At 42.3% G+C, this 13,436-nt stretch overlaps 1 pseudogene; it reads right to left on the reverse strand.

Annotated features, from left to right (window-relative positions):
- Positions 1-3,861: 3,861 nt before the first annotated feature.
- Positions 3,862-4,527, reverse strand: LOC112646373 (60S ribosomal protein L9-like; annotated as a pseudogene).
- Between the last annotated feature and the right edge of the window lie 8,909 nt (positions 4,528-13,436).

The raw sequence follows: 13,436 nt of genomic DNA on the forward strand, positions 1-13,436 counted from the left end.
ACTTCTGGGTTCTCTATTCTGTTCCACTGATCTATGTGTCTGTTTTTGTGCCAGTACCACACTGTCTTGATGACCACAGCTTTGTAGTACAACCTGAAATCTGGCATTGTGATGCCCCCAGCTATGGTTTTCTTTTTCAATATTCCCCTGGCTATTCGGGGTCTTTTCTGGTTCCACACAAATCTTAAGAGGATTTGTTCCAACTCTCTGAAGAAAGTCCATGGTATTTTGATAGGGATTGCATTAAATGTGTAAATTGCCCTGGGTAGCACAGACGTTTTCACAATATTAATTCTTCCAATCCATGAGCATGGAATATTTTTCCATCTCTTTGTGTCTTCCTCAATTTCTTTCAGAAGTGTTCTGTAGTTTTTAGGGTATAGATCCTTTACATCTTTGGTTAGGTTTACTCTTAGGTATCTTCTGCTTTTGGGTGCAGTTGTAAATGGGATTGACTCTTTACTTTCTCTTTCTTCAGTCTCATTGTTAGTGTATAGAAATGCCACTGATTTCTGGGCATTGATTTTGTATCCTGCCACACTGCCGAATTGCTGTATGAATTCTAGCAATCTTGGGGTGGAGTCTTTTGGGTTTTCTATGTACAGGATCATGTCATCTGTGAAGAGGGAGAGTTTGATGTCTTCTTTGTTAATTTGAATGCCTTTAATGTCTTTTTGTTGTCTGATTGCTGAGACTAGGACTTCTGGTACTATTTGACTAGCAGAAGTCAGAGTGGACATCCCTGTCTTGTTCCTGATCTTAGGGAAAAGGCTCTCAATTTTTCCCCATTGAGAATGATATTTACTGTGGGCTTTTCGTAGATGGCTTGAGGAATTTTCCCTCTATCTCTATACTCTGAACAGAGTTTTTTTTTTTTTATAAATTTTTATTTATTTATGATAGTCACACAGAGAGAGAGAGAGAGAGAGAGGGGCAGAGACACAGGCAGAGGGAGAAGCAGGCTCCATGCACCGGGAGCCCGATGTGGGATTCGATCTCGGGTCTCCAGGATCGCGTCCTGGGCCAAAGGCAGGCGCCAAACCGCTGCGCCACCCAGGGATCCCTCTGAACAGAGTTTTGATCAGGAATGGATGCTGTATTTTGTCAAATGCTTTCTCAGCATCTATTGAGAAGATCATATGGTTCTTGCTTTTTCTCTTGTTGATGTGATCTATCCTATTGATTGTTTTATGAGTGTTGAACCACTCTTGTATCCCAGGGATACAGCCCACTTGGTCATGGTGAATAATCTTCTTAATACACTGTTGGATCCTATTGGCTAGTATCTTGTTGAGAATTGTTGCATCTGTGTTCATCAGGGATATTGGTCTGTAATTCTTTTTGGTGGGATCTTTGTCTGGTTTTGGAATTAAGGTGATGCTGGCATCATAAAACAAGTTTGGAATTATTCCATCCCTTTCTATCCTTTGGAACAGCTTAATTTTTATTTTTATTTTTTAAAGATTTTATTTATTTATTCACAGACACAGAGAGAGAGAGGCAGAGACACAGGCAGAGGGAGAAGCAGGCTCCATGCAGGGAGCCCGATGTGGGACTCGATCCCAGGTCTTCAGGATCACAGCCCAGGCTGAAGGCGGCACCAAACCACTGCGCCACCGGGGCTGCCCCTGGAACAGCTTTAGTAGAATGGTATTATTTATTCTTTAAACGTTTGATAGAATTCCCCTGGGAAGCCATCTGGCCCTGGACTTTAATGTCTTGGGAGGTTTTTTGATGACTGCTTCAATTTCCTCACTTGTTATTGGCCTGTTCAGGTTTTGTATTTCTTCCTGTTCCAGTTTTGGTAGTTTGTGGGTTTCCAGAAATGCATCCATTTCTTTCAGATTGTTTAATTTGTTGGCATATAGCTGCTCATAATACATTTTAAAAATCATTTGTATTTCCTTGATATTGGTTGTGATCTCTCCTTTTGCATTCGTGATTTTATTAATTCGAGTCTTTTTTTCTTTCTCTAAGGCTGGCTAGGGGTTTACCTATCTTATTAATTCTTTCAAAGAACGAATTCCTGGTTTTGTTGATCTGTTCCACAGTTCTTCTGGTCTCTAATTCATTGAGTTCTGCTCGAATCTTTATTATGTCTCTTCTGCTTGGTGTAGGTTTTACTTGCTGTACTTTCTCCAATTACTTTAGGTGCAACGTGAGCTTGTGTATTTGAGTTTTTCCCAATTTTTTGAGGGAGGCTTGTATTGCAATGTATTTCCCTCTTAGAACCACTTTTACTGTATCCCAAAGATTTTGAATGGTTGTGTCTTCATTTTCATTAGTTTCCATGAATCTTTTTAATTCTTCTCTAATTTCCTGGTTGACCCATTCATCTTTTAGCAGGATGCTCTTTAGCCTCCATGCGTTTGGGTTTCTTCCAAATTTCTTCTTGTGACTGAGTTCTAGTTTCAAAGCATTGTGGTCTGAAAATATGCAGGGGACAATCCCAGTCTTTTGGTATTGGTTGAGACCTGATTTGTGACCCAACATGTGGTCTATTCTGGAGAAAGTTCCGTGTGCACTTGAGAAGAATGTGTATTCAGTTGCATTCAGATGCAAAGTTCGGTATATATCTGTGAAATCCATCTGGCCCAGTGTATCATTTAAAGCCCTTGTTTCTTTGGTGATGTTGTGCTTAGAATATCTGTCATTTGCAAAAAGTGCCATGTTGAAGTCTCCTACTGTTAGTGTATTATTATTTAAGTATCTCTTTACTTTGGTTATTAATTGATTGATATAGTTGGCAGCTCCCATATTAGGTGCATAAATATTCGTGATCGTTAGGTCTTTTTGTTGGATAGATCCTTTAAGTATGATATAGTATCCTACTTTTTATTCCTTTGTGTGGATCCAGATTTCCATCTGCTATCATTGTCCTTTTGTCTGAAGCATTTTCTTATTTTTCCATAGCACCAGTGATGATCCTTTCAGCTTTTGTATACCTGAAAATGTCTTCATGTCATCCTGTTGTTCTGAGAAACATTTTTTCCACACACGGAATTCTAAGTTGACTCTTTTCCCCAGTATTTAAAGATGTTGCTCCACTGTCTTCTCACTTGCATTGTTTCTGAGGACAAATCTGTCAGGATTATACTTGTACCTCTATATGTAACATGTATTGTCCCCCCTATCTAGCTGCTTTTAAGATTCTTTATCACTGATTTGGCTAAATTAATTGTGACAGTTAATCTTGGTGCAGTTTTCTTCATTCTTGGTGCAGTTTTCTTGGTGCAGTTTTCTTCATTTTTCTTGTGCTAGTGATTGTTGAGTATATTAGGTCTGTGGATTTATAATTTTTATTTTTTTTTATTTTTATTTTTTAAAGATTTTATTTATTTATTCATGATTTTCACACAGAGAGAGACAGAGAGGCAGAGACACAGGCAGAGGGAGAAGCAGGCTCCATGCACTGGGAGCCCGACGTGGGATTCGATCCCAGGTCTCCAGGATCACGCCCTGGGCCAAAGGCAGGCGCCAAACCGCTGCGCCACCCAGGGATCCCGATTTATAATTTTTAATATTAAAATATCTTTCTATCCCCTTCATGCTCCTCTTTTTTGGAGACCCTAATTATTTGTACATAGGCTTGAAGTGTCCCATAGCTCATTGATGCTCTTTTATTTTTGTTGATTCTTTTTCATTTTGTGTTTCATTTTGGATGGTGCCTATTTTTATGCCTTTAACCCATCAATCTTTTTCTCTACAATGTCTAATCTGCTACCCATCCAATCCAATATCTCCAATCATGTAGTTTTCTTTTCTTTTTTAATATACAGCTGTTAGCACATCTTTAAAATATCACGAAAAGTCTGAAAAATCATCTGGCATCTTGCTGTCTGTAGCTGAACAACTTAGATCTTATTCATTAGCCTGCTGAATTTTTCCTTTTTCGGAACCAGATACCATCCAAAATTTTTCTGATATCCTTATTTTTAACTCTTGTGGCTTGCTGAATCAAAGCAGCTAAATTTGATACAAGTTTAGTGTCATTTCCTTCAAGAATTAACTCATCTTTCTGGGCTTGAGATACTGAACAAGCAACAGCTGGCCTCATCTGAACCCAGCAGATGTATTTTTTTGTCCAAGAAATTTCAGATTTCAACAAGAGAACTATTCTTCTGAATTATAACATTGATGGGGAAGTGAGCACACAGAGACTTCATCTTGCACTGGAAGCCCAGTGTAACACCCTTGGTCATGTTCTGTACACAATTACAAATACTGTGAACGTAGGTCCTTTCTATTGCCCAATCATTTGTCAACTTGGAACCTCTTTTTTCTTTCAAGGAGATTGAGTTCTACACTGCTGTAGTTGGAGTCCCTCCTCATATTTCTTCTGGGGGCCTTCACAATAGCAGTATAGCCTTTCAAAGTGATGTCAACATTTTCTGCAACACCAACAGTCTGATTGCTAAGAATGATCTTAATTCTTATGGTAGATGGGGCCAAAGAAAGCTCAAATGTTTTAGTTTTCAACTCTAAAAGTTTGGTTTTGGCCTTTTTTATATCTTTCATGTCTCTGTATAACTTTTTTTCTTTTTGCATGGGGTGATAGTTTCATGATCATTTTCATGGTATTTTAACTCATTATTGACATCATAGAAATATTATTGTGTATTAACTTTTTGTTGTGATAAAAAATGTCATAAAGTTTATCATCTTAGCCATTTTTAAGTGTATGATTCAGTACTGTTGAATATACCAATGCTCTTAAGAGACAGGTCTCCAGAACCTTTCATCTTGCAGAACTAAAACTATATCCATTGAACAACAACTCTCCATTGCCCACCGCCCCTAGCCCCTAGTAACCACCATTTTACTTTCTTCATATATGAGATATACAAAGTAGTCAAATTCATATAAGTGGAATCACATATTATTTTAACCTTTCTGGCTGGCTTATTTCACCTAGCATAATGGCCTCAACTTTCATCTATGTCATATAATGTGGCAGGATTTCCTTCCTTTAAGGTTGCATATTAATCCACTATGATTGTTAATTTTTAAAAATCATTTTATTTATTTATTCATGAGACACACACAGAGGGAGGCAGAGACACAGGCAGAGGGAGAAGCAGGCTCCATGCAGGGAGCCCGACGTGTGACTTGATCCTGGGTCTCCAGGATCACCACCTGGGCTGAAGGCTGTGCTAAACCGCTGGGTCACCACCGGGGCTGCCCAGCGGGGAGAACTTCTATATCCAAATGTTTATTTGATTTTTTTGTTGTTGTTTAAAAGACATTTAAAGGGGTGCCTAGGTGGCTCAGGCAGTTAAGTGTCTGCCTTCAGCTCAGGTCATGATCCCAGGGTCCTGGGATGGAGCCCCACATGGGGTTCCCTGCTCAGTGGGGAGTCTGCTTCTCCCTTTCCCTCTGTCCTTCTACCCTCGCTCATGCTCTCTTGCTCTCTCAAAAAATAAAATCTTTACCAAAAAATAAAAGGCATCCAAAACAACATATAAAACTGAATCCTTGATCTTCCCCCCCAAATGTGATCATAATTCTGTCCTTCCCATGACAATAAATGGCAACACCATCCATCTAGTTGCTCAGACCAAAAATCTTAGTGTCATCTTTGACCCCTGTTTTCTGTCATAACCAAATCAAATCAGTCATATAATCCTGTTGTATATATTTCAAATTATATCCAGAATCTGACTGTCTCTCCTCACTCTATACTCCGCTGCTTCTTTCTGGACTGAGCCACCATGCACCAAGATCTTTTGCCTTCTCACTATTGTCCTGCTTTTTTAAGCAGGGGGGAGCAGCAGAGGGAGAGGGAGAAGCAGGTTCCCCATGGAGCAGGGAGCCCAATACAGGGCTCAGTCTCTGGACCCCAGAATCATGACCTGAGCCAAAGGCAGACACTTACCACTGAGCCATCAGGCACGGCTATTGTCCCTGCTTCTACTCTTGCCCTTCTACTCTCTTCTCAACACAGGAGCCAGAGAGAGTCTTCTACAATTTAAACTAGATCATGCCACTTGTCTGCTCAAACTCTCCCATGGCTCCACACCTCACTCAGAGTGGAAGCCAGTGTCCTACCAGGAACCTAGAGCTCAGTGACCTACCCTGCTCCCTCTTCCCCTAGTACCTCTCTACCCTCCTCTCCCAGGACTCTCCTGTCACTCACTCTCTACTGCAGTCACACTGGCTCCCTGTGTTCTTTGAACACCCAGGCACGTTCCTTTCTGTTTGATACTTCTTGCGGCTCCCCTTGTCTGGAATGTTGGCCCAAGTCTCTTCATGTCTCACTTCCTCACCTTCTTCATGTCCCTGCCTACATGTCACCTTCTTACAAAGTGAGGACTTCCCTCAACTACCTTATTATTTTTTTTACTTAAAAGTAAAGATTTAGGGCAGCCCCAGTGGCGCAGCGGTTTAGCGCTGCCTGCAGCCCAGGGCGTGATCCTGGAGACCCTGGATCGAGTCCCACGTCAGGCTCTCTGTATGATGCCTGCTTCTCCCTCTGCCTGTGTCTCTGCCTCTCTCTCTCTCTCTCTATGAATAAATAAATAAAATCTTTAAAAAAGTAAAGATTTAATAAAACCAATTAAGAAACAGATTTTTTTAACATGAAAACCAACTTCTAGCCCTATGTGTGGCCAGATGGGTTTTTTTGTGCACTTCAAAATTAAGGCTGCTTTGGGGTGCCTGGGTGGCTCAGTTGGTTAAGCATCCAACTCTTGATTTGGGCTCAGATCGTGATCCCAGGGTCCTGGACTGAGCCCCACATTGGGCTCCAGACTTGGCGTGGACTCTGCTCAGGATTCTCTCTCCCCATCTCCCTCTGGCTCTACCCACTCTCGTGTTCTCTATCCCTCTCTAAAATAAATAAATGAAAATCTTTAAAAAAAAATAAAGGCTGCTTTAAGTCAGGATCGCCCACTGCATTTTCAAAGAGCTGAGTACATGAAATATGTTTCATGCAAGTCAGAAACACTGATGTCTGCTTTCCTCTAGAGCCAGATTCTGCTTCTCTACCTGTCTTACTTCTTCCTCAACGATGTTGTTTAAAGGAGGAATTTGCTTCTCCTTCTCTCTCTGCCTTCTCACCTTTATTTTTCTCCACAGCACTTACTACTCTTTGACATGCTACATTTGTTACCTGTTTCCTTATTTACACATTTGTCCCTGCACAAAGTGAGCAGGGATTTCTCTCTGTCTTATTCCTTAATGCATCCCAAGCTCCTATATTATTGAAGGAACACAATAAGTATTTGTTAAATGAAAAAAAAAAAGGTGAATAAATGAGTAAAAATACCTCGCTTGAATGATTCGTTGTGAGATCTGCGTTAATAATAAATATACAATTTCAAGACTAGGTCTGGCAACTACATAATGGGCACTCAGTACATGTGTTGTCATTGCTATTATTGACAACAACTGAACTCCAAGGAGAAGGGGGAGACAAGGAGGAAGGGGAGAGGCTCTTACCTCATCAAACCTCCTGTTTATCATCATAGGAAATTTCAAGTTCTGGCTCCTGGCTGAGGGAAGTAGTTAAGGAAACAATTTAAAGGTAGGCTGAGGTGTTTTCTATATAGAAGTGGGGCAACAGACACAGAATAACAAAGAGAGCTAATATTCCTTGAGCTCTAACTGTGTGCCAGACACTTGCTAAACACCTTACATACTGATTATCTCCTTAAATTTTCACAATCGCCCCTTGTGGTCAATTCAATAATTACTCCCCTTCTACTGATAAGGATACTGAGTCTGGGAGAGATTAAGTGACTTGCCCAATAATTCCCTGCTAGGAAACGGCTGGGCTGGGAATTGAACCCCATTAGTCTGGCCACAAAGCTCATGATAGGTGCAGCGTAGCAATAATACTGGTCTGGGGGAGCTGCCAAGAGGTTGAGTCATCAGAAATTAATTATCCAAGAGATCAAGTTAACAACTGGCTAATGGAAACATCACTAAATCTTACACAGCAATCAATTGTCTTTCACGTCCTTGTAGTGAAAACAAAAGTGTGACAAGGAGTCTTAAGGCCTATGAGTCGCTGTTCTCTTGCTGAATTATGTTGACCATATATACCTGGTGTCGAGTGTGCAGAAGCCAACCTGGAAGAATGCCACAGGGAATGGCAAGAGCCCCAGTCCTGTCAGTTCTTCATGGAGATATTGGTGGCCCAGCCTGGGCAGAGATCTCACCACTGGTAGCACTTTAGAGCGACTCAAGTGGCAGTTACTATACCAAAATATGCTTTATGACAGGCTCTGAGACTCAGAGGAGCCACATTACTTCTTGGGTGTTGACTCAACCCCTTGGAAGTTCAGTAAAAAGGGAATAATGATACTCATGCACTGACCACTGAGTGAAGAAACCATATATGCACTATGCCTGATTTATACTAAGTACTTAAGAAACAATAGTTGCCATTATTAATAAATGAAGCCCTAGTGGGCCAGGATGATGCTAGTTTGAAGTAATAATAATTAGGACTACTATTTACTCAGCACTTTTCATGTTCTCGGTGCTTTATGTGCATATCAGTTATCTATTGCTGTGTAACAGAATATCCCAAATTGTAAACCAACACCTGTAATAATTATTATTACTTTTGATCATTCCGGAGGTTGAACAGGCTCAGCAAGGAGGTTCTGGATAAGGGTTTTTCATGCAGCTGCAGTCAACACTGGCTGGAGCTGATGTCATTTCAAAACCTTTGTCAGTCCCAGGCCTGATGCCTGGGCTGGGGAGATTCAAAAGCCTGGGGGCTCCAATAGTCTGTCTAAGCGTGATCTCTTCATGTGTTGCCCCAGCCTAGGTTTGAAGGTAGCTGCACTTCTTCCTGGATGACCTAGGGCTCTAAAACCCATATCCTGAGAGCCAGAGAGCCAGATGGGAGTCACACAGCCTTTTTGTCCTAGCCTCAGAAGTCACATGGTATCAGTTCCACTGCTCTCATTACTAGTAAGTCACAAGTTCAGTCCATATTCAATATGGGGGAGATTAGTCTCCACCTTGGGAAGGAAGAGTGTCAAACAATTTGCAGACGTGCTTTAATACACATGTTTTATCATCGCATTTAATCTCAGAAGGTAACAATTATCACTGTTTTACAGATGGGGAAATTTAGAGGATTAGATGCTTAGAAGATTAAGTGATTTGCCCAAGGTTATAAAGTTAGTAGGTGGTGCAGACAGGATCCAAATCAAGGCTAGCAGTCAGACCCTAACATCTGTGTTCTTAATCTGTATGCTATACAAATCACCCTAGACAGAAGACAGAACATATGTAAGATATTTGTTTATAAGCTTTCTTATGCAGTGATTACTAAATGCCAGGCACTGTTCTAAGCACTTTTCAGGGAACTATATAAGCTTCAGGGAACTATATAAGCTCATGGTAGAGGCCCCAGGAGTCAGGCTTAGGTTGCCTGGGCTGGGACTGAGACGAAGGAGCCTCCAGGAAAAAGCTCCATCACAAGAGTGCAGAGTGAAGGCTCCTATTCAGTTGAAAGGCACAGAACTATGCCTTATGTCCTGACTGTCCTCCCACCTGGCCCCAGGCTCCAGCAGTCAGAGAATGAAAATAAACTAAAGAAGTCTAAGGCATCTACAGTAATGGTGTCAGGCAGGAGGCCATGTCTTAGGGCCTGGGAACAACAGCACCTTGCCCTGCTGCTATCACTGCAACAAGGTCAGTGGCAGCCACCATAAGGGGTCCCAGAGCTCTGGGTGTGCTCACGTGAGCACCATTGTGCGCGGGCGTGTGCACGTGCGCGCACACACACACAATACTGTGAGACACATGGATCTATCTATCTAGGGGTCATTGGAGGGGTACTTAGTATCATGCAGAAAAGGTAGAGACAGAACTGGGGAAGCAGGCTTTTGTGACTGTTGACAGTGAATAAACAGGAGGACAGTTTGCATGAAATAAAGGATTTGTATGGGAGTGTATTCATTTCCCACTGCTGCTGCAGTGAATTACCACACACTCCCACAAACTTATTACCTCATAATTCTAGAGGTTTGAAGCCTTATGTGGGTCTCATAGGGCTAAAATTAAGGTGTTGGCAGGACTGCAGTGCTTTCTGGAGGCTCAGTGGAGAATCTGTTTCCTTGCCTTTTCTGGCTTTTAGAGGCCTCCTACATTCCTTGGCTCATGGCCCATTCTTCCATCTCCAGAAAGGGGAAGATTGGAGCTGACTCTTCTTCCATAGTTACATCTCCTTCTAACTCAGCAAGGGAAGATTCTCCTCTGAAGGACCCATGTGATTAGATCAGACCCATCCAAATGATTCAGGATAATCTTGCCATCATAAGGTCCCTAACCTTGATCCCATCGGCGAAGTCTCTTTGGGCAAATGTAGTAACATATCCACAGGCTCTGGAGGTTTGGAGTGTGGACATCTTTGGGGAACCATTATTCTGCCTACCATATGGAGATACTCCAGGAAAACTAGTTTATGGAGATACTCCAAGAAAACTTTAATTTTCTTCATCCAGAATCTTGTTTCCTTGCTTTGGATATATGGGAAGATAATGGTTAATATATTTTTTTCATGCTTGCCACTCGCCAGGTGCTACTCTAAACATGCCAACTCTGTAAGGTAGGTACTGGATTTGACCCAGTCAGTCTGCCACAGAGCCCATAACTGTGACTGCCACACTTAACTGCCTCATTCCTATGAGTGCCCAGGAATACAACCCCATGATTGGCAGTCAGCAAGGGTTTACAATTCCTGCTCCTGGGATGCTAAAAAAGAGATCACAATCTTACTTGACTTTGCTGGTGTTTCCTTCAGGGCCTTGCCCATTCTCATTGCCAGTTTGAGGCTTCAGGATTGCTCAGACAACAGCCATTTCAGCAGAAGGCTAAGTGCTGTCTAGGATTTATCTGCTTCAGAAGAGTTAAAGCCTTACCTGGCTTGTCTCCCCTACATTTTCCACTTTGGTGCATTAAAGGGGTTTAGTGCAGAATGGAGAGGTATCCTTGACACTGGTAGGCCCTGAAACTGAGAGGTAAGGTTGGAACAGTGCTAGTATATGTGCATGTTGGGAGCTGGCCAGAGAAGAAAGAGCATTCTGGCTCTGATATTTTGTAACTCTTCTCTGAGCTTCACTTTCCTGTGAAATAGGCTGAATTCTGCTGAACTCTGCTGAACTCTGCAAACTCCTTAGAGGAGTAAGTGAGACCATGCTAATGCAGTGTGGGCACACATCCTCATGGAATCTTTTGGGGATTAAATGAGCACATCCCTGTGAAGAGCGGAGATCAACTCTCTGGCACCTGGTAAGCACCAAGTGAGTCTCCCTATTGTAGACTCTCTCTGGGTAACTTCAAAAGCTTCAATTTCCACTCACACCTTCACACTCACACCAAAGTTTTTGCCAGTTTTCTTTTGAGCTCTAGACCTAATGGCTCTGTGTTCAACAGGACATTTCCACATGGAAGACACACAAGGTTTGCTCATGCTCTGGGCCTTTGTACATAATAGGTAGCTCTGCCTAAAAATACAGCTGTTAAGAAATAAAAAGCCATTTTCTAGGTTTGTATGCTTTGGGTGGCAAAGAACAAAGACTCATTATGCAGCCTTAAGTTAGGAAAGCTACAAGGAGGCCCTGAGTGGGGGCAGGCCAGGTAGGAGTTTCAGCCATTGACTAGCCCAGTTTTGTTGGCTGGATTATATCATTGCACAGGGTCCTTTTGGGCAGTCTTCCTTTGGGAGAAAGGGCCTCACTCCTGATACTTGGCTACCCTTAGAGGATAGGCAGGATGACGGCATACAGCCCCAAAGTTTTAGGGTGGCCTCCTTTGGAGAACCAGGAGCTTAGCTACTTTTATCACAGGGCCCTCAGAGGCACTAGCTTCTCTCCTGTGGAAGCCCATCCCTGAAGCCTTGGCCTTGGGTGTTCCTCCCCACAACCAGTTCAAACATCCTGGCTTTGGGACGCTACCTCATTAGTCATTCTTTCCTCTGCTTCATCGCGTCTAAACACTGTGTGTTGTAGTTGTTGATGTCCAGAGCTGGTTCCCCAACTAGGCTGCCAGCTAGCCAGGCAGGAAGTGCATATTATTCACATATGTATCATCACCACCAAATGGGCCACCACTACATATCTGCTAAGTGAATAACACCCTGAGCATCTTCAGTGCTTCTTTATGAGTCCTCCTGTCCTCAAAGGAGGTATGAGGACCCTCTACACAAATTAGGCCAGCTGAGTCTTGGGTAGCATTTTATTTATTTGCTGATTTTTATTTTATTTTTTATTTTTATTTATTTATGATAGTCACAGAGAGAGAGAGAGAGAGAGAGAGAGAGAGAGAGAGAGGCAGAGACACAGGCAGAGGGAGAAGCAGGCTCCATGCACCGGGAGCCCGACGTAGGACTCGATCCCGGGTCTCCAGGATCGCGCCCTGGGCCAAAGGCAGGTGCCAAACCGCTGCGCCACCCAGGGATCCCTGCTTGCTGATTTTTAAGAGATTTTCTTATTTATTCATGAAAGACAGAGAGAGAGAGAGAGAGAGAGAGAGAGAGAGAGGCAGAGACATAGGCAGAGGGAGAAGCAGGCTCCTTGCAGGGAGCCTGATGTGGGACTTGATCCCAGGACTCCAGGATCATGCCCTGAGCCAAAGGCAGACCCTCAACTGCTGAGCTACCCAGGCATTCCTATTTGCTGATTTTTAAAAAGTAAATTAGTTGTTTTTTTTTTAATTTTTATTTATTTGAGAGAGCAAGAGAGTACACATGTGCACACATGCACACGTGAGGTGGGAGGGAGCGGAGAGGGAGGGAAAGGATGAGGGAAGGGGGAAGAATCTCAAGCAGACTCCATGCTGAGCACAGAGCCTGATGCAGGGCTTGATCTCATGACCCTGAGATCATGACCAGAGCCAAAACCAAGAGTTGATGCTCAACCAACTCATTCAGGCACCCAAATTAGTTTTTATTCTTTTAAAGATTGTATTTCTTTATTAATGAGAGATACAGAGAGAGAGACAGAGGCAGAGACACATACAGAGGGAGAAGCAGGCTTCCTGTGGGGAGCCCGATGTGGGACTTGATCCCAGGACTCCAGGACCACACCCTGAGCCAAAAGCAGATTCTCAACCACGGAGTTCCCCAGGCGTCCCCTAAATTACTTTTTTAAAATAGTATTTTTTGTAATTAAAAATAACACGTACATTGAAAAAACCTTTTTAAAATTCTGAACTGTTAGTTAAATGCTAAAAATTCTTCTCATTTCTATTGCTCTATTGCCCACAGCTCTATTTAATGCCCACAGGCAAACACTAGGAAAAAATATTTTTAACAGCTTCATTGATACATAATTCAGATACTATACAATTTTCTAATTTAAAGTATATAATTCAGTGTTTTTTGGTATATTCCCAGGGATGGGCAACCATTAAAATCTAGTTTTAAGACATTTTTACTCCCCCCAAAAGAAATTCAGGATCCATTAGCTGCCATT

The sequence above is a fragment of the Canis lupus genome, chromosome 6 (assembly GCF_003254725.2).
Source record: "Canis lupus dingo isolate Sandy chromosome 6, ASM325472v2, whole genome shotgun sequence".
Classification (NCBI taxonomy): Eukaryota; Metazoa; Chordata; class Mammalia; order Carnivora; family Canidae; genus Canis; species Canis lupus.